The sequence below is a fragment of the Acanthochromis polyacanthus genome, chromosome 8, assembly GCF_021347895.1.
Source record: "Acanthochromis polyacanthus isolate Apoly-LR-REF ecotype Palm Island chromosome 8, KAUST_Apoly_ChrSc, whole genome shotgun sequence".
NCBI classification, from domain to species: Eukaryota; Metazoa; Chordata; class Actinopteri; family Pomacentridae; genus Acanthochromis; species Acanthochromis polyacanthus.
The window spans coordinates 24,925,551-24,934,532 of NC_067120.1; the positions used below are offsets into that span (position 1 = coordinate 24,925,551).

Sequence of the window (8,982 nt, forward strand, 5' to 3'; positions counted from 1 at the left end):
AGAGGTTCAAAAACTCTACAAACGTGGCTCCGAACAGGAGCAATTAGGGAAAAGTGTGCAGAGCAGGGGGAGAATACATCCAGCAGCCCTCTCGAAACGGAGGTTGACGACAGTGAAGCGAGCACAAGTGCTGGTGGCTATTCAAGCAGCACAACCAAAGCCGAGTCCACGACACCTGCTAGCATTAGCAACAAACGACGCAAGACTCTGAGGAGATATGACTCAAGCTATCAGCAATTTGGATTCAGTTGGATTGGGACGGAGGAAAAGCCCCAGTGTGTTGTATGTGGTGACGTTCTTAGCAATGAATCCATGAAACCAGCGCACCTTAGATGGCACCTTTTAACCAAACACCCAGGGCTTAAGGACAAACCGCTGGATTTTTTTGTAAGAAAACGCGATGCACTCAAGCAGTCCAAATCCACAATTCAAACATGTGCCACATCAGTAGCAAAAGCACAGGAGGCATCGTACCAGGCCAGCCTATGCATTGCAAAAGCCGGTAAGCCTCATACAATTCTCAAGCAGCTGTGTCTGCCATTAGCCAAAGAGATGACATGCATCATGTGTGAGGAGAAGGCTGCAAAACAGTTAAACTTGGTGCCACTTTCAAACGACACTGTGAAGCAGGATGGACGCCGAGCCCGACCTGAGACTGAAGCTGACCTCAGTTGAACCGGACTTTGCTGGACTGTGCGCACGTAGGCAGGGACACCCTTCACATTAGGTGTGTAAGTGAACATAACTCACCAACTTGCTGGCTACTGGTCAACTTATAATATCTGTCTTTAGTCTAAACATGTTCAAACAGTTCTGTATATATATGTGTGTGTGTGTGTGTGTGTGTGTGTGTGTGTGTGTGTGTGTGGAGTGTGAGTGAGAGTGAGTGAGAGAGAGAGAGTGCATGTGAGAGAGAAACAGAGGGATGGTTGCCCCTTGGTGTATGACAGTTGTGTGGCCTGGAGGCCAGTTCTAGTGTTATGCCTGTGCAAACTGTAGCTGAAAAAATTAAACATTTATTGGGGCTATGTTTCTGTATTTTTTTTTTTACTTTGGTCATAATGGTGGTACTTTGAAAGCCTAGTATTTTCTGAGGTGGTACTTGGTTTAAAAAGTTTGAGAAACTCTGCTGTAGAGTAAGGACTACATATGTCTCAGTCTCTCACTGCGAGCGCTGCTTCTTCATGTATTTGTTATTTCCAGGTAGTTTGAGGTAGTACATTGCATGCAGGACTCTTAGCTTTTTGAGAGTTTAACAAATACTTTATTCTGGCTATATGTCAAATGATACTGTGTCCCTGATAGTGATGAGAATTCCAGAGAATTATCAGCTGAATTTGCAGGTCTCCTCAGCTTTATATAACTCTAGATTGGATTCTAGATCATTATTTAAAAGTCTGGCTACAACTTCACTATTTTGGGGAAGTCCCGCCACTGTCATTTTTAGTTGAGGCAACTGTTTTCAGAAAGAAACCTCAAAGAAGTCACTGTATACTGAGTATCGTTTCTTGTAATGGAAAGTCACTCAGTGATGTCATGAGCTAATCAGCCTTTTTAGGACATGATCCTATCATATTTGCATTTTGCTTGCAGTCAGCCACTGTCACCACTTCACATCTGTTTGCTTCTCTCCTCTCTTTGTGCTCACATACACTGTATTACAATACAGTTGAGCAGCCGCTCACTGAGGACAGCAGGCCCAGACACAGGTTTTAATGGCATGAGAAAGCTACAGAAAGTAGCTAAGACTTGTCCAAAAAGTTGCTAGATTTGTCATAGTGCTCCCCTCCCCCCCCAAAAAACCCTCATTAAACAGCTTTGAAAAATCTCTTACTCTAGAGGCAAAGTTGTTAAGTGGGGAACAGGTTGTACACTGTCAGCTTAGCAACAGAAAGAGTGTAGTAGACATGCCACTAAAAAACTAGATATTCCACACAGGAGCTAGTGAGGAGCAAAATTAGAGCTAAAAGAGAGTGCTTGTAGGATTGACAACATCAATCTGTAACTGCTAGTTGTGGAAGTAAGGAATTTTTAGTCCACCATGGAACGCGGTGGAGTTATGTGACGATTGGTTGTTGGCTTGTCTGTCTGTTTGTCTTTCTGTGTGCAGCATTACTCAAAAGCGGACTAACGGATTTGGATGAAATTTTCAGGGAAGGTCAGAACAGTCACAAGGGCTGACTGACTAGATTTTGGCAGTAATGCGGCTTATAGTCTGGATCCACGTATTTGTTAAAAATTTCTGTATTGTTGCAAGACAGCGGCACGGTGCCACAGTAACTATGACAACAAATGAACGGTACATCAGCTGCCTGCTGACGATCATATAATTGCGATCCTATTACAAATTGCCCGTTGCATACTCAAACAGTCATGGGATTTTAGGGGTATCTATGGGATTACATGTGGAACCCATGTATTTTCCAATGTGAAACCCATACACATGGGATTACACTTGAAACACGTGGCATCAAAATTAAAATAATAAGAGAGACACACAGTCCAGGAAAGCTGTCATTTATCCCTCCCCACTGTCCCACCAGGCAGCTCCCAGTCTCCTGTGGTGGTCTACAAGGGCAGCATGTTCTGTGCTCCCAACTGGTGTCTTTCCCTCTGCCTGTCCCATGGGTAGTGTTGGCTCAGTGTTTAAGGCTCTGAGTTACTAATCTAAAAGTTCAGTCTTCAAGCTCCAGCACTGCCAAGCTTAATCCTATCTGTTCCAGAAGCACTGTAGTGTGACCTTGCGCTATGACTCGTACATCAGGACTGCTTTTGATTGGTTTTAAATTTTATTTATTTTTATTTTTTTTACAGCTAATCCTATGGATTTTACATGGCTATTTGTATGGGTTCCACATGGCTTTCACACATATACACTACCAGTCAAAAGTTTGGACACACCTTCAATGGTTTAATGGTTTTTCTTTATTTTCATGACTATTTACATTGTAGATTCTCACTGAAGGCATCAAAACTATGAATGAACACATATGGAATTATGTAGTAAACAAAAAAGTGTGAAATAAGTCGAAATAAGTTTTAAATTTTATATTATTCAAAATAGCCACCCTTTGCTTTGATTACTGCTTTGCACACTCTTGGCATTCTCTCAACAAGCTAGCCTAGCCGCGCTAGACAACCCACGGCAACAAATTTAATTCTCTGCCAGGGTCGGTCTAGTTACCCTCGGTAAGCCTCGAGGTTGGATGCTCCTAAAACTGGCCGACGAATCACCATGAAGTGTAGAGTCGGAAGGCTGGCATAACTAAGTGACGACAGAGGCGCGACGATTCTGACAGAAACAACCGGAAACAACCATAGAAACAAGGATAGACAAGAAGATGGCTGTGCACAATAAACAGTTATCTTTCGACTCGGCTTTGGCCACAGCCCTTAAAGATTTGAAGCTAAAATTCAACTTGAAAGATAAACAAAGGACGGCACTGAAGTGTTTCATTGAGAAGAAAGACGTATTTGGACTTATGCCGACGGGACATGGCAAATCCTTAATACACCAGTTGGCTCCGCTGGTTGGGAAGCTAATGGGACTTAGCTAGCCTAGCCGCGCTAGACAACCCACAGCAATGAATTTAATTCTCTGCCAGGGTCAGCGCCAACAATTCTTAAATTCTTACAACAAAAACGACAACAGTCGTTGAGCTCCATTAGCACCGACTCTGAATAATCTTTGTGTTAACATGTCTGTAATATACTTGAGCTTCACCCATTGACTGTATAAATAAGGCTTCACCGAACTCCCACATCCTCTGATTTCCGGCGCTCTAGGAACTATGTCAGCCTATTCGTTGTGCTGATTGGTTGTATGCCTACCCAATTGCTGCAGAGTGATTTGAAAGACAACCTTTTAGCCCTCCCTGTCGAGAGTTCCTAGACCCTTGCGTCTTCAGACCTGGGTCTAGTGCGGCTAGGCTATCAACGAGCTCCATGAGGTAGTCAACTGAAATAGTTTTCCAACAGTCTTGAAGGAGTTTCCAGAGATGCTGAGCACTTGTTGGCCTTCACCCATTTGCCTTCACTCTGCAGTCCATCTCATCCCAAACCATCTGGATTGGGTTTGGGTCAGGTGACTATGGAGGCCAGGTCATCTGACACAGCACTCCATCACTCTCCTTCTTGGTCAAATAGTCCTTACACAGCCTGGAGATGTGTTAGGGGTTGTTTTCCTGTTGAAAAATAAATGATGGTTCAACTAAACGCAAACCAGATGGGATGGCATGTCACTGCAGGATGCTGTGGTAGCCATTAGGGATGTGCGCGACTAGTCGTTTAATCGTTTAACCGCCTACTCATTTATTAAAGGTTTAGTATTTTACTAGTCGGTTAAACGCTGCATTAAGCATCATACACCTTGTTCTTCGCGCCTCTGCCTCGGCTTCTTTGTAAACAGGCTGAGCAACCAGGGAGAGAATTGCTCCTCCTCCCCTCCCCTCACATGCACACGTAGCAGGGGGCAGGGCCACACAGTTTGGGGAAGAAAGTTTGGAAAGGTAAGGTGGGAAGATGACGACGCTCCCGCGTAACCCCGAATTTCCACATAACGCGAAAGTGCCACGCTGCACAGCGCCGCGCTCTTGAATCGTACTGCGCAGCACTTAGAACCCATTCTCTTCTATCAGACAATTTCCACTGCACGTGCTGCGGGGCGCCAGCGCCGCGTCCCTGAAACGGTATCGCGCCACGGTGCTGGAGATTCGCTTCAGGTCTATTTTCTGAAATTAGGGGTTATGTGGAAATTGGGGGTCAGTAATTGAGTTTACACAGCCGACAGGCGACCTCGTTGTCATCTGCTGCGTCAAAATACTGCCAAACGGTGCTGATTTATGCTCTGTTGCCCTGCCCCTGTGGCTCTCAGCGGCGAGACCGAGACGCCCCGTCTGCCCCAGTTGCCCGACCATGGAGCCCGTCGCCGGGTTCGCCGGCCCCCACCACCCCCGGCCGCTAAATTGCAGGTTTTCTGGCTTTATAGACTAGTCGGTGGGGAAATTAGTTGAAATTCCCATCCCTAGTAGCCATGCTGGTTCAGTGGGCCTTCAATATTGAATAAATCCCCAACAGTGTCACCAGCAAAGTACCCCCATACGGTCACAGTTCCTCCTTCATGCTTCACGCTGGGAACCATGCATGGAGAGACCATCCATTCACCTTTTCTGCGTCGCTCAAAGACACAGCGGGTGGAACCAAAGATCTCAAATTTGGACTCATCAGACCAAAGCACAGATTTCCGCTGGTCTAATGTTCATTCCTTGTGTTTCTTGGCACAAACAAATCTCTTCTGCTTGTTGCTTTTTCTTAGCAGTGGTTTCTTAGCCGTTATTTGACCACAAGGACCTGATTGACGCAGTCTCTTCTTAACAGTTGACGTAGAGATGTGTCTGCTACTAGAACTTTGTGTGGCATTTATCTGGGCTCTAATCTGAGGTGCTGTAAAATTGTAATATCTGAGGCCGTTGACTCAGATGAACTTATCTACTTACTATTAATCTTAGCAAACATGAAGTATTTGTAACATGGTACTACATTACACAGCAAAATAATTCTACACGTGCTCCATATATTCTAACCTGAGGTGACACCTTCTCTACATATGCTCTACATAGTACCACATGTTTCACGTGTTCCCTATTATGTGTAGTAACATGTTATCCACGTGTGATCACATGCAAAAATTTGGGAAATTCAAGTGGTTTTTCTCAGGGAAATTTTTTATCTTAAATGTTACAGTACAGTGAAGTTTTGCGGACTGTTTTGTTTGAATTCACTACCAGGACTGTGGTGTGTTTCATTTCTTAGTCAATCTCTCCTCATTATTTATAATGTAAGAATCAACATTTACTTAAAAGCAGGGACGGCTGGTATAAATGGGCCAACAGGGCTAAGCCCTCCCAGGCCAACACAAAAAAGATGAGAAAATTATTTTTTAAATAACTTACAACAGATTGTTTTAAGTTTAGGCGAAAACAAAGGTAGCAACAGCACCAATCAGTCAAAAAAAAACAACATACAATATCTCTAAATGGGCTTATTTTTTACAGCCCCAGCAGATACAGTCCGCTTTCATTCATTTCGTTCTTGTAAGTGATTGACAGGTGTCATGTCCCGCCCCCATGATTTACTGATTATTTGGGCTAACTTCAGTCAGCCCACAGGCCTTGAATTTGACCAATAGCAGCGAGTTAATACAGCGGTGCTGCTATTTGTGCCAGAGTTGGGAAGGAGGGAGAAAAGGTTAAGCTATGGTGGGCGTTAGCATGAACGAGGTGGATTATTTGCTTTCATGTCCGTTTTCCTCAATGTCTTTGGAGGAAAAGCTGGAAGTTAAGAGACTGGGATCACATCGGCCGTCGATGTGAGCTTCTTTTCAAATAAGGTAGGCCCATATTGACCTGTTAAAGGACTGTGACACCTTTTTTTCTGCTGAGGTCATCTGTTGTACTGAAGGCGATTTTTGCACTACATGTCGCTAAACAGTTGTAATAAGACAGTTGCAGCAGGCTATCTGTGGGCAGTTGTTGCAGTTGGAACACGTTTTGTAGTGGTGTGTGTGTGTGTGTGTGTGTGTGTGTGTGAGTGAGAGAGTGAGTGAGAGAGAGTGTTGATGTAGAGCACTAAAAAAGTATAGTGTACCTGTAATTGATGTAACTGTGTGTATCATAGGTGATGTTGCTTTTGCAGTTGTGTTAACCATTTAATCGGTATTATGCATTTGTTAGCCCACCCAACAAATTTCACCACCAGCTGCCACTGCTTACAAGAGTTAAGTTTTGAGTCAGTACACTTCTGAAGCTCAGTGTGTAGTGGCAGGGTTTTATTAAAGGGAAGAAATGTGATGCTGCATTTGTGTTCAGGGAGTGTCCCGACCTTTGGGTCCTTTAAACCTCTTAAGGCATCACTCTTCTTCATTCCTTTAAAATAGCCTCTTTGCAGACTCAGTGGTCTGCAGCTTTGCTCTGCTGTTTCTTTCTCAGTTCCTTTTCTCCTTTCCCCACAGTAGCGTCCTTATCACCGCCCTTCACCGCTGTAGCTGCACCGTTTCTGCTGCAGTCTGCAAGGACGAGTCCATGACGGGACAAAACCCATCTGACAAATTTATTCATTCCTCATAACCTCTCTGCAAAAACTCACAAATCTTTCAGTGTACCTGCCCTCAGGACACTTTTTATTGCTTTGCAAAATAAGAGATTATCAGACAAATCTACATCTGCATTGTGTATTTCATTTGAATGGAGTGATAGCTCTCTATCCTGACCAGTGATCAATGCATTTTCATTTAATTCATTCTTATGTCATATAACAGTGCAGTAGGGGCAATATGCCCTGAATAATCTACAGTGCAGTGAAAAAGTATTAGCCCCCTTCTCGAATTCTTATTTTTTTTGAATATTTCTCCCACTTGAATGTTTAAGACCATCAAAAAAATTTAAATACTAGACTAAGATAACCAAAGTAAGCACAAAATGCAATTTTTATATGAAAATTTAATGTTTTAAGGGAAAAAGCTATCCAAAACTACCAGACCTTGTGTGAAAAAGTAACTGTCCCCCTTGTTAAATCATGAATTAACTCTGACTAATCACATTTTTTGGAAAGCAAGTTCAGTTTCACTGACCAACACCATTGCCTGATTACCTCCAGTTTACCTCATTATCTCTTCAAGAAATCAAGAAATCACTTAACTAGAATCTGTCTGACACAATGAAGTCGGCCAGAAGATGTCAAAAAACTGCAACACTATGCAGTGACCCAAATAAACTTAACCCTCGTGTTGTTCTTACCAAAAAATGTTGTTGCCTTTTCTAAAAAAAAGTTCAAAAATTCTGAATAAATTTTCCCAAATTTACAAAAATTTGCAAAATCTTCAGGAAGAAAATTCATGAAAAGTTTCCCTCAAAAGTTTTATTTTTTTAAATAAAAAATCCCCAAATTTGACAGCGAAATTCACTGAATTTTGGTTGATTTTTTTCTGAATGTTCTTAAACATTTTTTTAAATTTGTTTTTTTCCGCCAAAAAATGTTCAAAGATTTCCTCAAAAAATTTTGAAAATGTGGAAGTTTTCACTGTGAAAATATATATTCTTTTTCCAAAAAATATATATATATAAAATATATATTCTTTTTTTTAAAAAAACTTTAAAATGGGTCAATTTAACCCACAGGACGACAGGAGTGTTAAGAACAGATAGGGAATAAAGTAATTTACATCTATCAGTCCGGAAAGGGTTCCAAAGCCATTTCTAAAGCTTTAGGACTTCAGCAAAGCACTGTCAGAGCCATTTTCCACAAACAGAAAAAACACGGAACAGTGGTGAACCTTCCTAGGAGAGGCCAGTCGACCAAAATTACCCCAGCGACGACTCATCCAGAAAGTCACACAGGAACCCATCAACATCTAAAGAACTGCTGGCCTCCCTTGCCTCAGTTAAGCGAGCAATTGTACTGCTTTAAGAACAGGATCCAGACAGATACTGTTACACAGTATTTCAGTAAGTGTAATATTTGTACTTAATTGTTATACCTGTTCTGTTAGCATGCAGCAAATCCTAGCTTATGTGGGGCCAGATGGTGTTTCTTGTGGACTTGTGCTGACTTTAAACAGAAATCATGGCAGCAACCACAAGCTTCAAACTAAACTGGCTCCAGAGTCGGTGATGTGACACCTGGCTGTATCCATCTTTACATGCTTCACATCAAAGTGATAAGAGGGTTAACTGAATTTGAAGTATTTCATATGTGAGATATTTGGATGTTGTAGTGGTAGCACTAATTTCGAGGGTACCCATAGTTCCACCAAGAGGTTACATTTTAGCCCTAATCCAAATTCCAGCTTACAGTTCTTATACTTTAATAATTGAATTTTTTTATCTTCTTATACAGTTGTTATTCTGTGTAATCCAAATGTAATCTATTGGTACATGCTTTGTTATGAACAGAACAGCAAAGAAATACTACATATTCCAGCCTATC

General features: G+C 42.3%; 1 protein-coding gene across 1 annotated transcript in view; it reads right to left on the reverse strand.

Moving 5' to 3' along the window:
- The window catches only part of LOC110959661 (voltage-dependent calcium channel subunit alpha-2/delta-4-like), a 124,711-nt gene that overhangs the window by 43,934 nt on the left and 71,795 nt on the right, over window positions 1-8,982 (reverse strand). The window lies entirely within an intron of this gene.